At 45.4% G+C, this 27,031-nt stretch overlaps 1 protein-coding gene and 1 pseudogene across 1 annotated transcript in view; both read right to left on the reverse strand.

Annotated features, from left to right (window-relative positions):
- The window catches only part of gpr22l (G protein-coupled receptor 22 like), a 163,655-nt gene extending 137,330 nt beyond the window's left edge, over window positions 1-26,325 (reverse strand). The window contains exon 1 of the mRNA XM_004914098.4: window positions 26,032-26,325. The gene's annotated coding sequence lies outside the window, so the exon portion shown is untranslated. The remainder of the gene's footprint in view (window positions 1-26,031) is intronic.
- On the reverse strand, window positions 12,107-12,262 carry LOC116410679 (annotated as a pseudogene).
- Window positions 26,326-27,031: the final 706 nt, after the last annotated feature.

Consider the following 27,031-nt stretch of genomic DNA (forward strand, 5'->3'; position numbering starts at 1 on the left):
TTGGGGACGGCGCTGTTTCATTAGCTGTAGAGCTGATTAAAGTTCCGACCAGAGCTACTTTTAGCTACAAGCCTGACTGCCAACAGGCACAAGCACTGGGTCACCAGACATCTGCTAATAGAAGCCGCAGTTAAAAGGGGGAGAGACTGAAACCACTCAAGAAAAACCTATGACATAATAATAATAGTCCCAAATGTATGTATGTATATCTTTATTTATAAAGTGCTACTTATGTACGCAGCGCTGTACAGTAGAATACATTAATACGAACAGGGGGTTATTAAAGGTGGCCATACACGAGGCGATTTCGCTCGTTGTGCGATGAACGATTATATCGACAAACGATCGTATGGCGATCGAGTTCCCATACGATATGCCATCCACGGGCAACGATAATTCGGGAAAGATTTTGTCGCATCATTATCGTAAAATACCTACGATCGTAAATCTACGTACGATCGATGTCGTTGCTGGCAATCGTGACATGCGCAGAGAACAATCGTTGAAAGACAAATGTCTGACACTCACACCAACTGGCAGATTTTATCGTTAAACGACCAAAATTTTTAAACCTGGCCGATCGATTTTGGGGACGATAATGTCGGCTCGTTTAGTGGGCCGACGATCGTTCGTACACCACCAACTATACGATAACTTAACGATAGCATCGGATCGTTCGGGAATCGGTCGTTTGTAAGTAAAAAATCGGTCCGTGTATGGCCACCTTAAGATAATAATAGATAAATACGCAGTATAACAATAAATACAAATAAATAAAAGATACAGTTGCAATAAGTTAAGAGTCAAAGACACAAGAGGATGGAGGTCCCTGCCCCGTAGAGCTTACAATCTATACAAATCCGATAGAAACGGACCAGACCGGTTTTATATAATAGGACGGTATGTATTTAATCATTTAAAAGAAATTAGAGCAAATGTGGAGCACAGGAAAAAGCCGGATTTCGCCATGCGCTTTTCTACATCAAACATTTTTGAAAAATAGATTTTTAGCGCTCTGTTCTCCTAAATCCATTGTGACAGCAATCAATAAAAACATTTTTTTTTTTTACAACACAGCCGAGTACCTTCAGATCTGGATTGAATAAAAGCCCATTCTTTTCTGGCACCTCACCAACAGGCAATTTCCCGTATCCCTCGTTTAGTTTCCGCTACAGCGACCCTGCGATTGTCACTCACGCGGTAACGAAAAACAGCTATTGTGTGGCTTCTAACGCAACGCACAAAGGCAGCACAAGGGCTCGAAAAGTTGTTTTGATTGTGACATAAAAGACAGACGCTCGCCGGGAATGTGAGCATTTGTGCCCAGGTAGAGCTCTTTGTGAAGCAAAATCTGAGGAAGCTTTAATAGGAAAGTGCCATTACGACCCTAAAAATCTGCATTGCTGCTCCCCCCTTTTATCTTTTCCAACCTCCAGGTGGGAGATCCTGATCCTCCTGCACCTCCAGATGCTGCACTTAGCATGTAGTCTTTACCTCCGACTTTGTAGTAGTCAAGGCCAGGCCCGGACTGGCAATCTGTGGGTTTGGCAAATGCCAGAGGGGCTGCTGTAAGGTGCCACAGACACTCACTATTTATTGGGCTGGGGGGGCTGTTTGGGCCTCTGTGTACTTGAAATGCCAGAGGGGCTGCTGTAAGATGCCATAGTCACTCACTATTTATTGGGCTGGGGGGCTGTTTGGGCCTCTTGGTACTTGAAATGCCAGGGCCTATTTTACATGGAAGATCCTATGCCAGTAGAGACAAGCCAGGACCCACCTAGTATAGCCTTTGGCTCTTGCCTTCACTTTACTAGCACCTTCCTTGGCAGATTTCAGGTTGAAATTTGGCACTTGAGTAAATTATTATTATTAACATTTATTTATAAAGCGCCAACATATTCCGCAGCGCTGTACAATAAGTGGGTTTCATACATTGGACATACAGAGTAACATATAAAGCAACCAATAACCGATACAAGAGGTGAAGAGGGCATGGCAGAAGGCAGTATTGGGTGGGCAGCGGAATTTCCATAACTCCCAATGGTCCAATGGAAAAGGGGTGGGGCTTCTAGTGAAATGAGAGGAGCTTTGGGCAGATTAGGGGCAAATGGGCAATATGTCAAGGTGGGTCAGGGGTCTAAATTGTCATGGTTCTGGACTTTCAAATGTTGGGATGTATGTGTAATATTTTGCCAATGGAATAAAAATGCCAGCAAAGGATGTGCCAGTTGTGCCATTAGATTTAGGGATGGGCCTAGGGCTGCCACCTGTCCGATTCCAAAATCCCAGTTGCATGCCAGAGGTAACCCTGCCCGACATTATAACATCTATAAATATGCCCTAGCTCCGCCCTGTCGCCCGACGTTATTGGTCTGCTCCTTTGCTTGGGTTTAACCAGCAGCAAGGATGGTATTGCTAGATGGGCCCTGGCAGGGAGTTGGAGTACAACATAGACAATACTGACACACCAGAGTGAGGGATAAACCCCTGAGTGTTTGGTACCTGAAAATACAACATATTGGGGTTAAGGGCCTTGGGCCTTTGTCAAGCACAGGGCTTATTATAGTGAATATGGCTATTATTGTGCCCCTGCCTAGCCCTGCCACCCCAGCTGGTAAACGCGCCCTAGCATCTCCGGCCTTCTGCATCTGAACACTGGCATGCTGGGAGTTGTAGTCCATGGGATGGACACCTGATTGAGTTTTCCAGTCAAATTTCCATCTAATAAGTTCCGTAGAACAGTAGCTGAGATATCATTTTCCATGGTCTTTGTACCTTTGCGTCTTTTTCTAGGAGTTTTACACTTCGACCTTAACGTCAGCTGTCACTGAGCCCTTAATGGACCCCACAGGCCGGAGCGGCCCAGGCCTATTTAGCAAAGTAACTATTTTAAAATATGTAATTAAGTTGTGCGCAGCTGTGTCCTGTGCAGCTGGGATTGTATCAAAGGTTTTGCTTGTTGGCAATTAGCTTGTTCTGTAGTGAGAGGCAGCCTCCTACTCAGCACACAAAGGGTTAAGCTCCGTATAAACAGCGATGCTGCTTCTCTCCCATACTGGCACTAAGGGCACATGGGGCAATCTAGAGCGATTTTGTGGCTGGGAGGTTGTCTAAACCGTTTCGAATTGCCCCTCTGTTCACTTCAATGGCCTCTTTTATGATTCAATTGTTAGCCTAGGGGCCAAAGGATTGGATAAGCTTGTTTTGACCCTGCAGGTAGGTGGCAAATTGGGCAAAAATCGGGATCTGGTAAACTTTATGTGTATGGCCAGCTTTAGTCCTACAAGTCTGTTGGCCAGTTTCATAACCCTGGAATTGCAGGGCTTGTGATTGGTGCACCACAATGTTCTCTCCGAGCCCAAGCTCCTCTTTATTGCCCTGACTTAGGTAGGCGGTGATGTCATATGGGGCAGGACTATGACATAATGGGGGGGGATGGACGGACTAGGTGGGGAAATGTATGGGGTATAGGTGGGTCTACCCTTATAAGGGGTAATCTAGCAGCAGAGAGGGTCAGGGAAGGGAGGGATTTATAGGGTATTACAAGTTTGTAATTCCGGCCCTAGCTGGTGATTTACCGACTGAGCCAGTCAAACACCGGCCGGGTAGTAACCCTAGTTACACATACATGAGAACATTCCTTTATAAATCATAGTTATTTTTTTACATACATATTTATAAAGTTCCAACATATTGCTTAGGGCTGTAAATCAGTAGAGCGTATGAATCAAACATACAGGTTCCATACCAACACATGCAACAGAAAGTAAGTGCTCATTCCTCAATCCCCTCTATATGACCTCCATGCCAAGCTTCCAGGGGTATATAGAACCGCAAACAGGCACTGGAGCCCAAATCCCACCCTAATTGGCACCCTATTCGGCAATCACCCCCGCACCTTGCCAGCGACTGCTCCAGTGAACCAGCCCCACAGTTTGGGAACCACTGCCCTTAAGCTGGCCATACACACACCGATAATATTGTAAAAAACCTCGTTTCGTACGATATTCAGTGTGTGTATGGCAAGTCGGCGATCGGGCGGGTTAAAAGATTTTGATCGGGCACCAAAGAAGCGCCTTAGCAAAATCTGCCTTCAGAGCTGAATCGGCAGAAGGAGGTAGAAATCCTATTGTTTCTACCTCCTTATCTGCCGTTTCAGCCCTGAACGTTAGTGGCCGATTGAATGATCTTTCGTGCGACCGATGTGTGTGGCCACCTTTAGGGTAAAGACACACAGAGCTACTAGTAGCAGCTACTTGTCGTGGCTACTAAAATAGACAATGCTGATCATTTAGAGCTCTGGCACACGGGGAGATTAGTCGCCCGCGACAAATCTCCCTGTTCGCGGGCGACTAATCTCCCTGAGTTGCCATCCCACCAGCGAACATGTAAGTCGTCGGTGGGATGGCACACGCGGCGGCGCATTTCTGCAAATCGCCGAAAATGCCTCGCGAGGCAACTTCGCCGATTTGCCAAAATTGCCTGCGCAGCGTGTACCATCCCACCAGCGACTTACATGTTCGCCGGTGGGATGGTAGTTCGCGGGGACTAATCTCCCCGTGTGCCAGAGCCCTTACTGATAATTGTCTCTACATGTGTTTTAGCCGAGGCAATTCACACTATTGTCTATGGCAGGGTATTTTCTGGTGTTTAGTAGCCATGAAAAAGTAGCTGCTACTAGTAGCTCCATGTGTCTTCACCCTAAAAGCAGGTACACCAAACTATGTGCACTTCTGTCCCTTTAACCGCAGCAGGCTGCATTATCTCATATATATATTATATACAGTATATTTATATATTGTACTGGTTATTTATGACTCTTGGGAACTATAAAAATCAATAGTATGAAATGCTGGGGATATATAGTACAAGTGGATTAATACACAGCATCCATCACCAGCCACAGAATATAAGAGCACAGGAGGCTGATAGAACTGTATATTCGCCGCAGACACATACGCCGGAGGCACAATTACTGTTTTCAGGTGCTAATTACATGTATATTTCACTAATGACAGAAGCACAAGGCAGGCCCCATTTCCAAAGTGCGGCTCTGGCTGGTTTCTGTATGGGAAGCTGTTCCACGGTTCAGGTAAGGACAAGTGGTACCCTACAATGTGGCGTAACAGCAGGGAAGGGATGGGGGCAGCAGGACGGAACAGTAATCGTGCCTTTGGCAACAATATGTGCAGATCACGCGAGGCACAGCGTGTGCATCACCTCTCCCATTAGGTAAGGGGCGGACAGGCGTGATTAACTGTATAGATTATAGGTTGTACAAATTGGCTTATCTTACATGCAAGTCACTGTGGGCTGATGTCATTTCACATCTATTGCTGGCCGCCCAAGCTATTCCGTGGCAATGAGCCGCAATCCCTGCTGGGAATCCGACTATACGACGGTGGATAAACTCCACTTCCCACCTACTATTCATTTACAGCAAACCACTTTGTTTTTAAATAGAATCTCACCTTTAAATTGACTTTTAGTATCTGGACCTATTCTAAGCAAATTTGCAATTGGTCTCCTTTATTTGTTTTGTATGTATTTTTGTAAAGCAATTGGCATTACTCTTCTGTCGATTTCAAAGCTGCAGCTAAAAAGCCCTGTTGGGTTGTTAGGTCACTGACCCCAGCAAATAAAAAAGAATTGACTGTGATTGTTTAGTTATTTTATTGTAATTGCATCAGTCGCTGCCCCAGTGGAGCTTACAATCTAATTTTCCTATACCTTTTATACACAATACACTAATGCCATAACTACTGTGGGACAGGCCCCCCATTGGGAAAAAAAACTTAGGAGGGAGTTTTCCTTCTCCCCACCCCACTGCTGGCAGGGAGTGCTAGGGAGAGGGACATTTATATTCTATATATAGAGTATATTGTGCCATTTATATTCTATATATACAGTATATTGTGCCATTTATATTCCATATATACAGTATAGTGTGACATTTATATTCCATATATACAGTATATTGTGCCATTTATATTCCGTATATACAGCATAGTGTGCCATTTATATTCTGTATATACAGCATAGTGTGCCATTTATATTCTATATATACAGTATATTGTGCCATTTATATTCTATATATACAGTATATTGTGCCATTTATATTCTATATATACAGTATAGTGTGCCATTTATATTCTATATATACAGTATAGTGTGCCATTTATATTCTATATATACAGTATAGTGTGCCATTTATATTCTATATATACAGTATAGTGTGCCATTTATATTCTATATATACAGTATAGTGTGACATTTATATTCTATATATACAGTATAGTGTGCCATTTATATTCTATATATACAGTATAGTGTGCCATTTATATTCTATATATACACCCTATAGTGTGCCATTTATATTCTATATATACAGTATATTGTGCCATTTATATTCTATATATACAGTATAGTGTGAGTGGGCCCCTAAGCTCAGGTAAGTGCCAGCAGCACAGAGTATGGGCAGGGAATCGGCAGAAAAGAAGATGGGGGGCTACTGGGGCATCTTTGGGGGCACAGATCTTCCCTGCTAAAGGGCTGTGGGGGCCTTGGGCTGGTACAGAAGCACAAAACATAATGTATAACATTTCTAGTCTACTTCTTTAGTTAGGCTTTAGTTCTCCTTTACCAAATAACGGATTAAAATCCCACCTAGCCACAGAACAATAGGTAAAATTAAATTATTAGAGCACAAAGAAAAATAAAGACCAGCTGCAAACTGTTTATATTTATATATAATGTATCCATCCTTCCTCTCGGGGCCCCTTTTGCGCTACAAAAAAAACAAGGCCAGCCAATAATTCCCATGAGAGATAACCGTGTGTATTAGAAAAAAAAAAGTGTGAGCTCTTAATCAGGTAGCGATGTCAGGCCTCATCTGAGCTGCTCTGTAATGAGTTCATTATTTTGTTCCCAAGGCAGAGAAAGGGGATAAAAGAAGCAGAACAGCCTTCCCCGATGTCTCACATCACGCACTTTATTAGAGGCCGTGCCAGCCGTCAGGGTTGGGTACAGCAGGGACTTCAGGGCTACAAATGTGCCTCTCTGTGCCGCGGCCCCTGCCCAGGATAAAGGGCTCCTTAATGAGGGGTTGTGGCTTAGACAAGGCATCCGTCACTTCAACCTCACTCCCTAAATCACTACTGCCCAGTAATACCTGTGCCTCGCTTACTAAAAGGCATCCAACCCTTCCTTGAAGCTACTGAATGTATCCGCCAGTACAACCACTTTAGGGAGGGAATGCCACAACTTTACAGCTCTCTCTATATTAAAGAGCCACACACAACACAGAAACCCCTAATATACCTATCACTGTAATCTGTTCCCTCAAAAGTAGGAATAAATACCATTTTATATGCTGAAATCCAGCTGCAAAACAGTTCTACTCTTTCTGCCTCATTTGAAATCCTGGCAGGGGAGGAGGGACTAAAACATCGATGTTACAAATTGTAACAACTTCTCCACAGTTTACAGACAGCATGCAGGAACTACATAACCCACAATGCATTGCACTGGGATGTTCCTTTCCTTATTGACATCACGTGTGCAGCAGGGAATTGTGGGATTGGGTGGATGCAGGCTGAAGGCGGAGGACAGGCGACTACTGTTACATTTTATTTCAGTCACAAAGTAGCCAGCCAGATCAGCAGGGGAACAGGGGGCGGGGCTTAGGGAACTGTTCCAAACCATATTCTTCATTTCCCAGGGTGCCACAGCCATGCAACCTGTGCTCTGATAAACTTCAGTCACACTTTACTGCTGTGCTGCATGTTGAAGTGATATACTGTATGTATATATATACTGTATATATATATATATATTTTGTCCAGTCCTGCGCTTTAGGGCAAATGCCCATACCTGGTGCCTCTTACCTTCCAGTTTGTGCCTGTATGTTACCCAACCATTTAGATTGTAAGCTCTACGGGGCAGGGACCTCCCTCCTACTGTGTCTCATACCACAGGGCACTTATATATATATACATATATGTATTTATTGTATTTATTTATTATATCACTTGTCCTCCCTGTGTGTAATTGTGTATATTGTAAGACTGTACAGCGCTGCGTACCCTTGTGGCGCTTTATAAATAAAGTTATACATACATACATATATATATATAATTTTTATAAACAAGTAATGCACACCAGGATTCGATTACAGGAGAAGACAAAAGCCATTTTCGCTGCTGCTGCTGCCCATACTAATGGAAGAGAGTATAAAGCAGCTGGTATGATCCTATACATCCTACAGGGATGATGCTATTAGTATTGGAAGGGACTTTCTCTGCCGCTATGTTCCCCCTCTCCCCCCATAAAGCCATAAGTATGCAGGGCATATAGTTCTGCATGAGAGTTAGCCTTCCTCCAGCCATTCTCCTCAGGATTTGTAGATGATATCATTACACGCAGAAGACAATAGCGCGTCTCGGAGGTTTCCGACTGATAGCATCCAGAACACTGTTAGGCAAACACAATGTCAGGGAGAATGTGATATAATCTGTAATCATTCTCTATCGGCCTATGTATCGCACAGGAGAGCGCAAGGGCTTTTATTTTGCCCGGTTTCCCAAGGCCATTAGGAACTGTAAAATTGTCTCACATTAATATGGCTTTTTTCTCCCTTTTGAATAACAAGGATAAAAGAGAGTGTAATGGGCAACAAAATGATGCATTTGTTACTATTAAGATTGTTACAGATAGGGATGCACCTATCCCTAATTCAAGCTGTTTTTAGTAGGATCTGGCCAAATCCAAGAGCTTGGCTGAATCGAATCGGAACCCTATGTAATAAAACAGAACCGGAAGTGCAGTAAATGAAGGGGGAAATGCTGGCGTGTGTGGCAAATTGTTTAGATAACATAGGCAATAAAAACAATTTGCCACAAATGCCAGCATTTCCCCCTTCATTTACTGCCTCCAATTCCTGGTTTGGATTCAGTTTGGTATTTGGCTCAAGGATTCGGGGATTCGCCTGAATACTGAAACAGAGGGTTCGGTGCCTCCCTAGTTACAGACTTGTACTATGATGCACAAGAGGCCAGAAAAGCCAATAAAATAGTGTTTGGTGATGTCATTAATTATCATCAGAGTTTAGTGATGTCATTTGTGTCACATGATTCGCTGACAGTCGTGTATTATGAGGAATAGGATGTTAGAAGTCACCTTGGAATTCCATGACCTGTACGAAAGCACAAAGCTTGCACATTTATATAATCATTTAAAGAACAAGGGAAGCCTCATTCACTGGGAGGGTGGCAAAATGTAAGGGGGCTTGGGACTATTTTTAAAAAAAATAAATAAAACTGGTCTGGGAATCTCTCTGAATTGCACAGACAGAATTCTGGCCAGGGTTGGACTTGCCCACTAGTCCCATCTCTTTTCTCTTGTCATCTACTAACTGTTTTTTCTTGTGTGAGGGGCGCAGCAGTATGGGGGGGTTCCCAGGGTGTTTGTGGCACTGCAGGGGTATTGGCTGCAACCAGGTTGGTGTGCCCTTGAGGCCAGGTTCTCCAGTGGGTCCCGGGTACTCCAGTCCAACACTAATTCAGGCAAATGTGCAACTCATTATTTCCGTTGTGTATAATGGTATAAGCCAACTCAGAGCTGGTAAACCCTTATGGCACGGCACCTTACCTTCTGGGTTCCACCAGTGTGGCACCTTCCTGTTACTTTTTTGGGGGCTAAGTACATTCCTGGTGCACCACTATGGACTATAGGTCACTAGTGCCCATGGGCATCAAGTACTGGGGTCAAAGGGATAGGGCTGGTAGGAAGGTAAGTTTGTGCATCGTGGGATGCTGTATGGGCGCAACAGTCATATGCCATAAATATATCGGACATGAGCTTCATGATCGGGACTCTTTAGCTCCCCTTTAAAGAAAATCTAATTTCACTAAGTTTAGGCACCGGACAGTAAAGGTTAATGCACTTTTATCCCATTCTGAGGCCTTCACAGCCGCATTGATGCACTAGAAATATTTCTATTTGCCATTCCTACTGGGACGGAGAGATAAGGATTAATGGAATATGCTACATAAGTGACGCATGACGAGAGCCAGAGGGACTTACAGGGGCTGGGAAATTGCCAAAATGAAGATACGATGGAATAAAGAAGCTGGCGGAGGTCAGATATAAAAGGTCAGAGCTGGGGTTCAGGGTATGAATATAATTGAAAGTACAAAGGACATACTGTATGACCATTGTTAGACAATTTCAATATATACAGGAAGGAAAGCTGTGCCCCCCCAGTTGTTTCACTGTTTAATATCAGATATGTAAGGGGACCTGTCACTGTCAGGCATAGAGATAGGGCCTCAGGCACAGGGAGAAGGCAGGCAATTACTTTCACTTTCCATTCAGCACTTCCTAGATGTCACTGAATCAGTTGCAAGATTGTGGAGTATAAATAAGATTCTGGGGACGATTTTGAGTAGTATGTGCCATTGGCTTAGAATTGACATTTTAAGTGCTAAGTATCCTGGGATCATACGATTCACGGTGCACACAAACACACCAATGGGCACACATACACGTAGGTCACGTCAGCCAATGAATGGGCAGTGTCTGAGGGCATCGTTAGAGGCACAGATTGTCATTACAAATGGGCCATGGCTGCCTTTGGCTGGGGCAGAAGCCCAAAACATAAAGTGTAAACTTATTCTTTTGCAGGCTCCCTTAGCCGCTATAGGAAAGTTCATCCCGTTATATGTAATACTTTACTAGGTAGCAAGGAAGTCACTGCTCAGACAGCAGGTAATTGGGGAATCTGTGTCGCTGCTTGGACGACGCCGAGTGTATAACCAAAGGAATAATAAGAAGGCACTGGCTGCCTCATGGCTGCTAATGAGGATAATGCAGAACTGGGGTTGCAAAGTTCTAGCAACCCAGAGCGACCAATCACATGTTTAAATTAAAGCAGCTGAACATGAAACGCTACCTGTTGATTGGCTGCTATAGGTTATTAAACCAGTAGCAAATGTAACACCTCTTATTACATAACCCCCCCATGACTCCATCTAATAAGCAACGTGTAAATGCCCTGACCTCTTCTCTTTCCGTGTTTGAGCAGATGATCATTATGTGTAACAGGCTAGGTTTGCTCTGCATAGTAACCTGCTGGACATGCTGCGGCTCTATGGGATATCTACTCCCTGACAATCAATGCTCAAAGCTAAACCCTATACAGATACAACCGCCCACGCACAGAAACATAAGGCTGTTTGGTCAGCTTGGCAAATGAATGGATCTTTCTCCAGTTCTGACCAGTTTTGATGGTAGCCCTTGTGCCCAGTATTGCCATAATACGGCCATTGCCCCAGTTACGATGCAATATACAGCTAGACAGGATGGAATACTGGGAAGGTTGGAGGTAAGATTGGGGCAGGACAAGGGCTTTGGTGGTCGAGCCAGGAGATAAATTTAAGGATATTACAAATTTACAAGCATCTACATTTCCGGTAATTTTGTAATACTGGCCCTGGCCATGGCGTTATATTAGCAAGGAGAGTAAAATCCCAACCAGGTGGCAACCCAAGGTGGGCCCCATAGTCAAGGATGTTGTTGGGGAGGTGGCACTGGTTTGGGCAGTGGTATGTAGCAGAGGGCAGGGTAGTTTTCTGGGGTTGTGGGCCCTTGAGTTTGGGATTTCTGGTTGGCCCAAGGCAGGACCAGACTGGCAACCTGTGAATTCAGGCAAATGCCAGAGGGGCTGCTGTAAGATGCCATAGATACTCACTATTTATTGGGCTGGGGGGGGCTCTGTGTACTTGAAATGTGAGTCCTACCCGAAGGCATGGGCTCCGTTGCTCCGATGCTCATGTGTACAAGGCTTCGCCAATGAACAACATGTGCGGGCAGATCCACCTTTGCAGAAGCTAGGGTGAGACCCAACAAGTCTTGGCCTGGGGTCAAGCTCAGAGGACTATGACACCTATCCAGGGTGCACAAATCAAACACAAAAAGGGTGCTGATGTGTGCGGGTGCAATGCCATTAATTGCCTTGGTAAGGCTCCAGCTGGCAAGTATAAAACAAAAATACCTCCCGCCCGCCTAATGGCTGGGGCAAAGGAAGTGAAGCACGATTAGGCAGGAGGAGCATGTGCGAAGCCCCCAACAAAAAATAAGCCAACAGCTCTTCCCTAATGGGAACACAGCTCTTCCGCTTTCATCAAGCTTCCGCCTGAGCAATCAGCAATAATCACGCCCCGGTTGGACCTCATTGGCTATGATACTGCCACTGCGCAAAGAATGCCAGGGCTTATTTTCAACGCCAGTCCAGACCTGGACCATGGTAACACCCCAGTCCAACACTTTACATGGCCAGGCAGATTTTAAAGACCAGAAGGATTGGTGGGAAACTTGGGTGACCAAATGGTACCAGATATAATAGTCTCTCACCTATACTCACACACAAAGCAAAGCTCATGGATATTCTGTACAAACTGTTGGATTATCTGTCAGATATATTAGTCTCTATGATAAGGGACATTAGCATCTTGGCTAGCAGAGGGATGCTGGGAGATAGTATTGGCCCTACAGGTGTATTGGGCAACTATAAGAGTAGGGGTGATCTGTTACTTAATGAGGTAGGGTGGGCACCCAAATATTATCACTGATGCATATTGTGTGCCATAGGCAGGATGGTTTCTAGAATACAAGGTAATTAAAGGTAAAATTCTCTTGTTTGGCAAGGTTGGTGCCAACACCTGAACTGCTGTGTCTCAAAGAGCATTCTGGGAGATGTATACTTTCGCTTCAAGGTCTTTCTACCTGTGCCCAGTGGCAGCCGAGCCACCTAGCAAAAAAATGTCTGCCCCCCCCCTTCCCACATGACCATAGTGTCTCGCACCCTCCCCTCCTATTGAGATGAATGGAATCCTCACTTAGTAGCACAGCTTAGCTAACAGGGGCCAACAGGGACTGCACACAGAATCTTTTTCCCCAAAAATATTTCTCCTACACCTTCACATTCATCATCTGCGTTTATTTAATTACCATGAAGGAAGGATGCTTTTCCCTTTATTAGCCTGCATTACTGGCAATGCAATTTACTGACACACAGTCCTAATCTCTTTTAATAAATGAAATAAGTGAATAATAAAAATAATTTCCAAAGCATTCGGTTGCCATAGAGACATGACTCCTGAAGAAAGGTTTAAAAATACCTTCTCTCGCTCCCTCAATCTGCTCGGAGTTTTGGATCAACCTAAGGCTGATGCTAAAATACACAATGTGATGGGGATAAACTGCAACTCTCCAATTGCTGCAGACGGATGAAGGCTGATAGGGCATGCTGGTAGTTGTAGTGGAAGGACATGAGTAAGACTATGAGTACATATGCACCAATGAGCATATAGTGGCTATACATTGGGTTTTACAGGCTTCAATCTAAATCAATACCCACAAAGCAGTCTGGTTTAGCACTAGGTTTAAGGCACTTGGTCTGCCCAACCAACCCCACACATCTGGGACACAGTTTGGACAATCACTATATAAAGCACTGGTCAGACTAGCGGCTGCCTCCCTGTGTCAGAAGGCCGGCTATTTAAGCTTAATTGATGTCCTGCCAATGATCAATGTTTCATCTCCTTGCTTGCTTCTGCATTCTTCATCTGTGAATTTAAAGGGCAAATAAAACCCTAACCTGACAAGTTAGATGGCTAATGATTTTTTGCTATTGCACTGATTAAGTCTCTGTGTGCCGCAGGGCCCAGATAGGAAGCTAATAGTTTAGCAAATTAATCTGTGTCCTAAACTTGGATTCATTAAAATTAAGCAAACAGCCAAATTGTCCTTGTCCGTTATACAGTGTACATGATCAGGCCGGACTGGCAATCTGTGGGTTCAGGCAAATACCAGAGGGGCTGCTGTAAGATGCCATAGACCAGGGGTGGGCAAACTACGGCCCGTCAGCCCTTTCAATCCGGCCCGCCGTCTCCGGCCCCCTTAAAAGAATGACGGGCCCTGATTGGTTGCGCCCTGTGCGTGCGCACAGCATCAGCACACACGGGGCGCAACCATATAAAAGAATGCACTGGGGAGCCGGGGAACAGAAAGACGGAACGGAGGAAGCAGCGGGTCACTGGGGGGGGGCTGAGAGGCCCCATAATTTTTTATGGCAGCCCCGGGCGTAACGCTGTCCCGGCACGGTCCGTCTGTTAGTTAATGTGGCCCCTGAGCCAAAAAGTTTGCCCACCCCTGCCATAAACAATCACTATTTATTGGGCTGGGGGGGCTGTTTGGGCCTCTGTGTACTTGAAATGCCAGAGGGGCTGCTGTAAGATGCCATAGACACTCACTATTTATTGGGCTGGGGGGGGGGGCTGTTTGGGCTTCTGTGTATTGGAATGCCAGAGCCTATTTTGACTCCCAGTCAGGACCTGTTTCATGTACGGCCATTATGGCACAGTATGAGGGAGATGACATTTGTGGCCAGTGACCCAGAGGCAATGGAAAAAACAAAGCAAAGGGGAAGAAAGCATTCTGATTGGTAAATATTCTTGCATCAATAATTTAGACTGGCCCACCTAATTTAGAGAGCTAGAGGATGCAATGGGGCAGCTTAAGGGCCTTCAGAGGCAACTTTGGGCGACTTAGGCAAATCGTGGCGCCACGTATGCCATCCCACTGGGGATTTACATTGTAGCCGGTGGGATGGTATTGCGGGGAGATTAGTCGCCCGCGACAACGGAGATTTGCCCTGGCGCGACTAATCTCCTGGTGTGTCACGGCCCTTAGATGTAGGTGGGATTATGATTCATGTTACCCAGAGTAATACTGGCAGCCAGGCAAACTGGCAGTACTGGGAAAGTCACTAGGGCATTAGTGAGTCGTGGGGTAAATGCATTTATAGATGCTAGTGGCTGGTAACATAGCATAAGGCTTTCTAGGCTACTCACAAAATTCCCTCACCGGAGGGCCACAGCTTAGACCCCCCCCCCATGCCCAACCAGCCATTAAGAGTAATGGAAGGGCAGCTGAGTTTTCCATAGGTGACTCCACTGCCTGATCCCAAACATTAGTGGGTTATCAGGCTTCTGGCGCCTTTATATTTAATTTGCTTTTAATTAGCTCTAAAATGATCTTGTATTTGTTTAGGTAAGCAGATGGCGTCTCATCCCTAAGGCTGCAAATCTTACAAATAAGTATATGTGAGAGAATATAAATTAGGCACAGGCAAAACTCACATGCGCTTGCCCCCCAGTGCTCCCTATTTTCAGATGATTGGGTTGCTGGGTTTTAATGGGTATGGTGGGGGCATGGGGGCTTGACTTAAACTGTCCTATTCAATGCCCAGGTACTTTGCCTACGGCTGAGGCAGAGGCTAGAGGCACAGGTGGGTATTTAGGGCTATGGAACATACACACAGTACCCATTTACTGTTACAGGTATTGGGCCTGTATCCAGAAATCCATACCATAAGTCTACCATAAAATAATTTAAACATTAAATAAACCCAATAGGGCTGTTCTGCCCCCAATAAGGGGTAATTATATCTTAGTTGGGATCAAGTACAGGTACTGTTTTATTATTACAGAGAAAAGGGAATCATTTAACCATTAAATAAACCCAATAGGGCTGTTCTGCCCCCAATAAGGGGTAATTATATCTTAGTTGGGATCAAGTACAGGTACTGTTTTATTATTACAGAGAAAAGGGAATCATTTAACCATTAAATAAACCCAATAGGGCTGTTCTGCCCCCAATAAGGGGTAATTATATCTTAGTTGGGATCAAGTACAGGTACTGTTTTATTATTACAGAGAAAAGGGAATCATTTAACCATTAAATAAACCCAATAGAGCTGTTCTGCCCCCAATAAGGGGTAATTATATCTTAGTTGGGATCAAGTACAGGTACTGTTTTATTATTACAGAGAAAAGGGAATCATTTAACCATGAAATAAACCCAATAGGGCTGTTCTGCCCCAATAAGGGGTAATTATTTCTTAGTTGGGATCAAGTACAGGTACTGTTTTATTATTACAGAGAAAAGGGAATCATTTAACCATTAAATAAACCCAATAGGGCTGTTCTGCCCCCAATAAGGGTTAATTATACCTTAACTGGAATCAAGTGCATGGTCAATTACTGACCATGAGGAAATGATTTGAATTATATGTTGAAAATGGAGTCTATGGAGGATGGCCTTTCTTTTCTGCATAGCGGGTTTCTGGATAACGGATCCCATACCTGTATTATGTATGGATTCATTTAATTTTTTACATTTAGTCAGGGGCGGGCCAAGCCATCCGGGCGCCCTAGGCAACCCGGTCGGCAACCTCGCCCGCCCCGCCCCCTCCGTTGGTGCTCATGCGCAGGGGGGGGTGGTGCGATGCCGTGGGTCATTGCCCCCGCCGCTTGTCATTAGCGGCGGGGGCAATGGAAAAGTAGGGGAACTAGGGGTAGGCAGCAGAGGCTTCTGCCTGGCGCCCCCCAATCATTGCGCCCTAGGCAGCTGCCTCTTCTGCCTACCCCTAGTTCCAGCCCTGCATTTAGTTGCTACCTGGGCCCTTTAAAACCAGACCCACATGATCCATGCATTCTTACTATAGCGCTAGCTGTATGGTAACAAGATGAATATGAGCTCTCTGCTGTTGCCCCACCAGTTGCCTCAGACCCCACCCCCAAAGACCCCTCTGCAGAATAGGTAATAATATAATGATAATACATGCATTTTCTGGGCCTGAACAATTCAATAAAAAAAACCCTAATTACAAGCCTATTTCCCCTATACAATCTCCTTTGTAACTGGGCCAGAGCCATGCAGCTAAGCAGCAGCAGAAAGGGTTAAATAGCGATATTGATCAGCCCAAATCGTTCCCAATTGGCCGGGCTTTTAAGGAGAGAAGGCGCAGCTTTTCCTTCCCTCTCCCAGGAAGAGATTAGCATTTTGGGTAATGTGTTTAGCATCCGAAGCTTTTGTTTGAGAGCAAACAGATTAAGAGTTGGGGAGACGGCAAGCGTTGCGGCTAATCAGAGGCACGGAGACGCAGGGCCGCGCAGCGAGGATTGCAGGGAGCTAATTGGGATTGCGGTACAATTAGGCAGAGACACTATAACATCATTACATCCCATCCTTCTCCGTGTATCCAGAGCATTAAAGGGGCAGTAACACAGATTTCTAGAAGAGAATATAGTATCATGCACACATCCTAGCCGTAGCAGAACTGTATGTTATGAAGATTAAGTCTAATCATTTCCACAATTGCATGCAGGTTACTAATAAAACTGACCCTATTATGTGTGATAGGAGCTTTAGATTGTAAGCTCCCTGGGGCAGGGACTGATGTGCATGATGTACAGTCTCTGTAAATTGCTGCTGAATATGTCAGCGCTATATATAATGCAGGGACACCTTATGTCACCTGTAGCTATTAGCTGCCTGAATAGTCACTTGGATCACTAGGCAACACCCCTTCTGGCTTTTACTAAGGGGATTATAACACAACAGAAGGGCTATGGGATCGTAAGGATTAATTATAAAAGGGAATCATTTAACCATTAAATAAACCCAATAGGGCTGTTCTGCCCCCAATAAGGGGTAATTATATCTTAGTTGGGATCAAGTACAGGTACTGTTTTATTATTACAGAGAAAAGGGAATCATTTAACCATTAAATAAACCCAATAGGACTGTTCTGCCCCAATAAGGGGTAATTATATCTTAGTTGGGATCAAGTACAGGTACTGTTTATTATTACAGAGAAAAGGGAATCATTTAACCATTAAATAAACCCAATAGGGCTGTTCTGCCCCAATAAGGGGTAATTATATCTTAGTTGGGATCAAGTACAGGTACTGTTTTATTATTACAGAGAAAAGGGAATCATTTAACCATTAAATAAACCCAATAGGGCTGTTCTGCCCCCAATAAGGGGTAATTATATCTTAGTTGGGATCAAGTGCAGGTACTGTTTTATTATTACAGAGAAAAGGGAATCATTTAACCATTAAATAAACCCAATAGGACTGTTCTGCCCCCAATAAGGGGTAATTATATCTTAGTTGGGATCAAGTACAGGTACTGTTTTATTATTACAGAGAAAAGGGAATCATTTAACCATTAAATAAACCCAATAGGGCTGTTCTGCCCCAATAAGGGGTAATTATATCTTAGTTGGGATCAAGTACAGGTACTGTTTTATTATTACAGAGAAAAAGGAAATCAGTTTTAAATATAGAATTAATTTCTTAAACTGGAGTCTATGGCAGATGGCCTTCCACTAAAACTAAGCTTTCTGGATAAGGGATCCCATGCCTATTATTATATTTATACAGTGCCAACATATTCTGCGGTGAATCATAAAGACATTATTCACATCAGTCCCTGTCCTAGTAGCTTACAATCTAAGCTCCGTATCAAATTCACTCCCACAAGGATCAGTTCAATTAGGAGCCAATAAACGTTCATATTGCCTCTTCCCCCTCCCTTCCCCATTATGCCTATGAACCTAGCGAACTAGCGAAACTTCAGAAAAATTTGCGAAACGCGAACTTTTGATGCATGTGACTTGTTTGATGCGACTGTGCCTTTATTTTTTACTTGACCGCGCCAATTTTGACTAGAAGATGATGATGGAATCCCTGAATTAGAATCTCCTGACACTCAAATACGAGTGCTGCCTATGTAGACTCTAAGTAGTTGGCAGCCAAAGGGTTAAAGGGATATTTTACATTCCCTTCTCCTTAATGGGTAAGGTCCCACAGGGAGATTAGTCACCCGCGATAGATCTTTGCTACGCGTGACTAATTTCCTCGAAAATACTTTCAAGTACATGGTACTGTTTTGTTATTACAGAGAAAAAAGAAAATAAATGTTAAAAATCTGAATCAATTCATAAAAAATGGCCTTCCAGTAATTTGGAGCTTTCTGGATAATGGGTTTCCAGATAACAGATCTTATACCTGTATTTGTCTGGCTCTCTCTGGTTCTGACCCTTTAAAAAGGAAAAAATGGAGCGGATATTAGTTCTTCTGAATATTTGTTACTCAGCCGACTTCTGCTACATAGTTTCAAGAGTCAGAACCAGCAGTGCAGAGAATACAAATAGCCAAACTAATTTTTGATAGCAATGATATTTAGGAAACATTGCGAATATGTAACAAAAGTATATTGGAAAGTAGCTTACAGTTACAAGTGGGAAGGTGTTCCCCTTTAATATATAATACAGCTCCCCTAAGGCAAAGCCTATTGATAATGCAATTTGTTACATTAACGCAACACATAAGCCCCCCCCATACCCCAATGAGAAGCACTGGGGGCCTCAAAACACTTACTGAAAGCGTTGAGAAGAAAAGCACAGAGGGGGCCACGTGCCTATATGTCCCTTTATGTGTCATTTCTGCACAATAATGGATTAGTGCGCACACTTTTAGCTCATTATGGCGGTGATTAATTCATTGGTATGAAAAGAGAATGTTGCTATTGTGCGTAGTCTTTGTGTGGCTGGGCTTTAGCAAGCAGCTTTATATTATATAACATTCACTGGCTACGGTAAGGAAGTGCATAGATACGGCGTGACGTTATCCATAGCCAGGGTATTAACTGTTAAGTGCCCAGTGGGGGCTTTTCTGACCTTCCTTGCTGGAAAAATGGGGGTCCCGCTGTGGTTTAGGGGATTAGTGATGCCAACATGGTGCCTCTATTATAAGCATTTGCTTCCTCAACACGGAAGGCTCATCGCGGAAGCTTTAAATGTATTTTTTTTTTATTGTTGCGTTGTGTTACTACCTGTGAGAATACCATTAAAAATGATGCATTCACTGCCATAAAATGGAGTTAATTACCTTGCCTTAGGCCACACTGTACATAATAAAAGGGATTGCCCCATAGGAGCACGCTGGCTTCACTTTCCTGCAATATCTTAGGGAAAAGGATTTCTGGTGTGAATAGATCCATAAATGTACAATGATTTCACATTAACACACTGTTGCACAATCGGGCTGGGAAAAGTAGGGGCGGCAAGGAAACCACCACCATAGCTTTGTGTTCAACAGCTCTACAGTCTGGTTTCCAAGGTCTTATTTTTCCTAGCAACCAGGCAGTGGTATGATTGAGAGATGGGATGAGGACAGGATAGGAGAGGCCAGAATAAATAAGTCATACAAAGTAACAATAGCAAAGCACAACCCAAGCATTTTCAATAGCAAACTGCAGGCATCCAAGGCAAATAATTCAGAAACTACGACAAATGAAGCCCAATTAAAAAGATGCATTCCAACCTATCCCTTTTATAAAGTCTGTCATACAGAGTGACTGCAGCTGGCATTGCCAAAGGCAGGGCCAACAGAAGGCGCCAGGAGTTGCAGTAGCTTTAAATCATCCCCCTGCTCCTAAGCACCAACTTTCCTGGGTGAGCTATAATCAAACCATAAATATCGATCCAGATTGCAGCCCCGGAGAGGTCAAACATGATAGTGTTCCAAGCCACGGGGCCGACTGCATATGCATTCAAATTAAAAAGAATATTAAAAGAAAGATACAACTGCTTTTCCTCTCTGTGTATAACAATGCATACAGCAGCCCCCCTGCAGTCTAACAGTTAGGGCTGATATAATACCAGCCTGGCCGGTACCGGTAATGATTGATACCTATGTTATTAATAGGGAGAAAGGCCAATATTTGCCCCTATCCTGCCCTCTTCTGACCAAAATACTCCAGCTGAAAAATCCCATTGGGCAAGCGCAGCATTTGGCCACTGTCTTTTCCTGTCACATCCTCACAGGGGCCCCTAGGTCATGTGACCGTATTAATCTGATTTGCCCCACCATCTGGGCAAATATTCACATGTTTGTTGATTCCACCAAATAAAAGGATCCTCTAGTGTGTGCCCAACTTAACCTTGACTTTGTATACAGAGAATTGGTTACCAAGGAATAGAACGAGGGTCCTGCTTACCCACCAAACCTTGTATAACATGAACAGGACCCCCTTGAGCAGCATATGGGTGCTGGGGAAAACAGTGAGGGGGCACCAAACCAAAGCATTGCATATATACATGCAGATTTGGCACCCTGTTTCAGGTTCCATATATCCTGAAACGCTTGCATTTATGGGGCATCTAAGGACACGATGGGACCATTCTCTACATGACCTGAATTGTCCTGCAGACAAGGATATAGATACATATATATATATACAGTATATAGAAAGTCAATAAGGATTAAATCCAAAGGGTAAAAGAATAACAAGAGGTAGGGGCATTACAGGCCATGGTTATGGGAAAGCCATTGTGTGACTATGAGCAGGTTTTGCACAATATCCTTAGAAGTACTATGCACAACTCAGCATTGTTATACAACAAAAAAGACCCTGGAAGGCTGCTGGTGTTGGTATAATGGGAGTTGTAGTTAAGCAATATCTGGAGGGGCTGCAGGGTGGCTTTCCCTGAAACCTAAGCACAAATACTTGGAAGACATCTGTACAGTGATTATCAATGTGGCTGATCTGTTGCCTGGAATACCCCAAGGTCATGTCTGTTCCCAGCTCCCTGTATTCAGTCCAAACAACACACACAGGCACAATGCTCTCTTGTCGATTGTTTGGTGTTTATGTAACGTAAGGAAATAACGGGAGTAATGCTAGCCAGAAAGCAGGTCACAGACACCAAATGACCCATCAGGACTTGGCACTAGCGGGATGCCACTGCTTCAGGATGGGGAGCTTTAATAACAAGCCATTGCCACTCATCAATCATTTATAGCAAGGGCATTGGACTTAACATGATGTGTTTATACAGCTCATTGACCTAGGGGCATTATTTGGAGGGGCAGTTACATTTTGATGTCAGGGTGGCAATATGGATATGGAAACAATAATGAAACCTGTGCCAGGTAAGAATAATCAACTGCACGGCTGGCTCCCTATGATGGAATAATGAGCAGACAAGCGTTCAAAGTCACTTGAGGTTCCTTTCTTTACCTTGAGACATAAGTGCACTTGGAACTCATATCGTAGAACCACTGGGATAATGATAGGGTGGATACCGCCTCTTTATGGACCAGCAAAGCGATTAATATTTTGCAGGATTAAATTTAAAAAAAGCTTTATAATATAAAGAAATGTTGCCTTTTTGCATTGAATGCAGCAGCTGAGTGAAGCAGAAAGAAGGGCCAGAGGGGCATTTGCCAGGTACCCCACAGACAGCCCCTTGCAAAGAAGATACCCCGGTGCCACAACGGAGAATCAAACAGGCATATTATACAGCAGAAAAGCCCATTACACAATTCAGCTAACGTGCCACCTCCCCATTGCCCCATCTCCATGCAGGGCACAGAATGGCATCCGCAGGCCACCTTACAACGGGGCCCTGGCTAGAAATAATTGCAATTTTACACACTGGCAGCAATTACTCTGCAGAATGTGCTGAACTGTATTTCAGCCGCAATTAATAGATCAGCTCGCATTTGCTATTCCGCCGGCAAGTTCTCCCTATTCTTGCAATAGCGGCACAACCGTTAATGTGAAGCAGCGATGCATGGCCAGGTGGTGACCTTTATACTGTACACTAGATAGCTGTGCAATAGGGAAGCATTAGCTTGATAAAGTGCCTACACATACTACCGTACAGCGCTGCGTACATAAGTAGCGCTATATAAATATATACATACATACAGTACATACTAATGAATTGGCCTGGCCAAACAATGCATCCTCTCCCATGCCAGCATTGCATCAGCATGGGGGTTATAGGCACAGAGAGCATACATTGCTCAGAGTGATTGCAAGCTCTTTAGCCTAGGGCAAGAGGAAAGCAACTGCTCTAGCTGTAAGTGAAGTCCAAATCCCAAGCATGCCATGCCATACCAAGAGCTGGAGTTCAGTAACAGCTGGAAGGCCAACAATATCAGCTCTGTTCTCATAAAGATATGGAGGTTCCAGGCAAATGCCTCTTTTGCCCCTAACTGCAACCCTGCCTTGGGTAAGGAAGCCATTATAACAGCAAAGGGGGGTTATCTCCTTGAAGCAGTTCCACAATGGTAAATTGTTGGTTTCACATTGTGTGGCCTCAATAGGGGTTAAATGGCAGCTTGGAGCTTCACATGCGATTGATTAGGTGCAAATCAGCTGCATGTGTAGGTGCAACACGCAAAGGGAACCCACTGGTGGGAATGTCTCTGCTGTGTATATTAATCTCAGGTGTTAATTACAGGCTCCCCCGCCTCTCTGTGCCCTTGTGATTTGCACCTTATTCCAAAAAGGGCAACTAACCAGTGTTTGCGTTTGCCTTTCTAGCAAATGAGAAAATAAAGGGTTACTGGTGTCAATACTCATATTGACATTAGCTGACAGTTTTAGGTTTGGAAAAATGACAAAATGTACATTTCCCAGCATCCCCTGACAGCCCGACTGACATCAATGGGGAGGTTACAGGTTGGGGAAAGGTTTGTCCGTGCTTAGCTGAGATTTAGCGCCTGGCTACCTGCACTTAGTTATGCTAGCCCAGCTCCTAGGGACCCCCCTTTGCCATTATATTATCACTTGGAAGTAACCCCTCAATCCTAGTCATTTTTAAAGCAATATTTTAAAAAGAGAATCCCTTAGCTTTGGAAGAATGAACATTTCCTTACGCTTGCACGGCCATCCCCACTCATTTCACGCAAATAATCCCACACTGGCGCAGAGTGACAGGGGGCAAGCCAACTGCACACACCAACTGTGGCGAGGGGCCCCCTAGCACTGTCCTTCTGGGGAGCCCCCTAGCACTGTCCTTCTGGGGAAGGGAGCCCCCTAGCACTGCCCTTCTGGGGAGCCCCCTAGCACTGCCCTTCTGGGGAGCACCCTAGCATTGCCCTGCTGGAAATGGGGGCCCCCTAGCACTGTTTGGGAAGCCCCTGTGTATTATCCCTTGCCATTAATGATTAGAAGACATACAGCACCTAAGGGCGCACAGGAGCCAGTGTGGCGTTAATACATATAGGATCAGTGATAGGATAATATTGTGGTGGGTAAGCCCTCCAGCCCTGAGCCAGATTTAACCATTAAAGACTTCACTGCATCACCTACGAGGGCTCAACAGGACTCATTGTTTATCTAATCAGTAGGACAGGGGTTAATTCAGCACACAGACACATTCAGCTATTATCTAAAGATACCACTATATGCGCCAAGCAGCCCCCCAGAAGACTAGGCGTCTGTAAGTGGCAATATTCTCTGGGTGATCCCTCCAGCACTGAGCATCAGGACACCTGTCATATTCACCCATCAATTACTGATGCACAGCACCCACTTGCGCTCTTGTAATTAACAGGGCCGGGGTGACAATCTATCAGTGACCGCTGGAGAGGTAGGACAATCTCCCCCTACAGATTGAGAAGGTCATCATGAAATATCCAATCCGGGGGAGATTATCCCCTAACCCTCAGTAGCCGCCACTTGTCATAACCAGTCCTCAACCATGTCAACACTGCAGCACCTTAGGATACACAGCAGCACCTTAGTACACACAGCAGCACCTTAGTACACACAGCAGCACCTTAGGATACACAGCAGCACCTATATCAGTTAAAATCTACACATCTCCCAATAGTCACTGCTACAGCAGGGCAATATTTTGGTATTTAATACCCCCCCGACCCACCTGTAATAACCAGCCACCAACACATGCCAACCCCACAGCAGCACCCACTTAATGCTCTCTAATCAGCCAGGCAGGGGTTAACTGTATCAGTGATCACTGCTGATGTGGAGCAATATTAGTTAACTCCATGAGTGCCAGGCAGGATTCAGCCAAAGGGGCTTTCAAGGTTACAAATAAAATCAGCCCCCCTTGCTGGTTGTGCTTGCCCCTTCCCAGTACAGCTGTACCCCCCCCCCAATCCCAGTGAGGCTAAGAGCCCCTTCCCAGTACAGCTGTACCCCCCCCCCAATCCCAGTGAGGCTAATAGCCCCTTCCCAGTACAGTTGTACCCCCCCCCCAATCCCAGTGAGGCTAATAGCCCCTTCCCAGTACAGCTGTACCCCCCCCAATCCCAGTGAGGCTAAGAGCCCCTTCCCAGTACAGCTGTCCCCCCCCCAATCCCAGTGAGGCTAAGAGCCCCTTCCCAGTACAGCTGTACCCCCCCCCCCAATCCCAGTGAGGCTAAGAGCCCCTTCCCAGTACAGCTGTACCCCCCCCCAATCCCAGTGAGGCTAAGAGCCCCTTCCCAGTACAGCTGTACCCCCCCCCAATCCCAGTGAGACTAAGAGCCCCTTCCCAGTACAGCTGTACCCCCCCCCCAATCCCAGTGAGGCTAAGAGCCCCTTCCCAGTACAGCTGTACCCCCCCCCAATCCCAGTGAGGCTAAGAGCCCCTTCCCAGTACAGCTGTACCCCCCCCCAATCCCAGTGAGGCTAAGAGCCCCTTCCCAGTACAGCTGTACCTCCCCCCCCCAATCCCAGTGAGGCTAAGAGCCCCTTCCCAGTACAGCTGTACCCCCCCCCCCAATCCCAGTGAGGCTAAGAGCCCCTTCCCAGTACAGCTGTACCCCCCCCCCAATCCCAGTGAGGCTAAGAGCCCCTTCCCAGTACAGCTGTACCTCCCCCCCCCAATCCCAGTGAGGCTAAGAGCCCCTTCCCAGTACAGCTGTACCCCCCCCCCAATCCCAGTGAGGCTAAGAGCCCCTTCCCAGTACAGCTGTACCCCCCCCCCAATCCCAGTGAGGTAAGAGCCCCTTCCCAGTACAGCTGTACCCCCCCCCCCAATCCCAGTGAGGTAAGAGCCCCTTCCCAGTACAGCCGTACCCCCCCCCCCAATCCCAGTGAGGTAAGAGCCCCTTCCCAGTACAGCTGTACCCCCCCCCCCAATCCCAGTGAGGCTAAGAGCCCCTTCCCAGTACTGCTGTACCCCCCCCCAATCCCAGTGAGGTAAGAGCCCCTTCCCAGTACAGCTGTACCCCCCCCAATCCCAGTGAGGCTTAGAGCCCCTTCCCAGTACAGCTGTACCCCCCCCCCAATCCCAGGTAGGAAACCAGTAGAGCACATGATGATGCAATGGAAAACCAAGTAACACAAACAAACCTCCCTTAATAGACTTACCCCCTGAGGGTGCAGCACCCACTTGCCCCAGTCCCGGCCGGTGGGGGTGCTGCGCTAGGGAAGTTCTTTTATCCGACGCTCCGCTATACGGAGGCTGCTGGGGATGCGGATGCCCTTGCTGGCTGCAGATCGCTCTGTGTGTGTATGTGCCGCTCGGTGAGCGCTTCCAATTTCCCTCCCCTGCTGGGAGCCGGCCCCCTACTCCCCCTACTCCCGCTACTCCTGCTACTGCTGCTACTGCTGAGTCTGTCGCTGCTGTCGCTGCCCCAGTGCTGCAGGTGTGTGTGCGCTTGTGTGTGTGTGTGTGTGCTGCAGCTACTACTCGCAATCCCTCCTTCTCTCTGTCTCCCTACTCCTTCCCTCCCTCCCTATCTGTCTCTCCCTGTCTCTCCCTGTACCAGCATCGCTTCCCCTCCTATTCCCTTGTCCTCAGCGCATCCCTGTACCCCATTTCCCCTGCATTCCCCCCTACTGAGCCCAGACTTTCCCTTTTCCCCTATTCCACCTGTGGCTTCCCAGCACAACTATAACTCTAAGCTTTAACCAGCAGCTGGATTAATTTAATTGTTAGTACAGGTATAGGATCCCTTATCTGGAAACCCATTATCCAGAAAATTCCGAATTATGCAAAGGCCATCTCCCATAGACTCCATTATAAGCAAATAATTCTAATTTTTAAAAATGATTACCTGTACTTGATCCCAACTAAGATCTAATTACCCCTTATTGGGGGCAGAACAGCCCTATTGGGTTTATTTCATGGTTAAATGATTCCCTTTTCTCTGTAATAATAAAACAGTACCTGTACTTGATCCCAACTAAGATATAATTGCCCCTTATTGGGGCAGAACAGCCCTATTGGGTTTATTTAATGGTTAAATGATTCCCTTTTCTCTGTAATAATAAAACAGTACCTGTACTTGATCCCAACTAAGATATAATTGCCCCTTATTGGGGCAGAACAGCCCTATTGGGTTTATTTCATGGTTAAATGATTCCC

Source organism: Xenopus tropicalis, chromosome 4, assembly GCF_000004195.4.
Source record: "Xenopus tropicalis strain Nigerian chromosome 4, UCB_Xtro_10.0, whole genome shotgun sequence".
NCBI classification, from domain to species: domain Eukaryota; kingdom Metazoa; phylum Chordata; class Amphibia; order Anura; family Pipidae; genus Xenopus; species Xenopus tropicalis.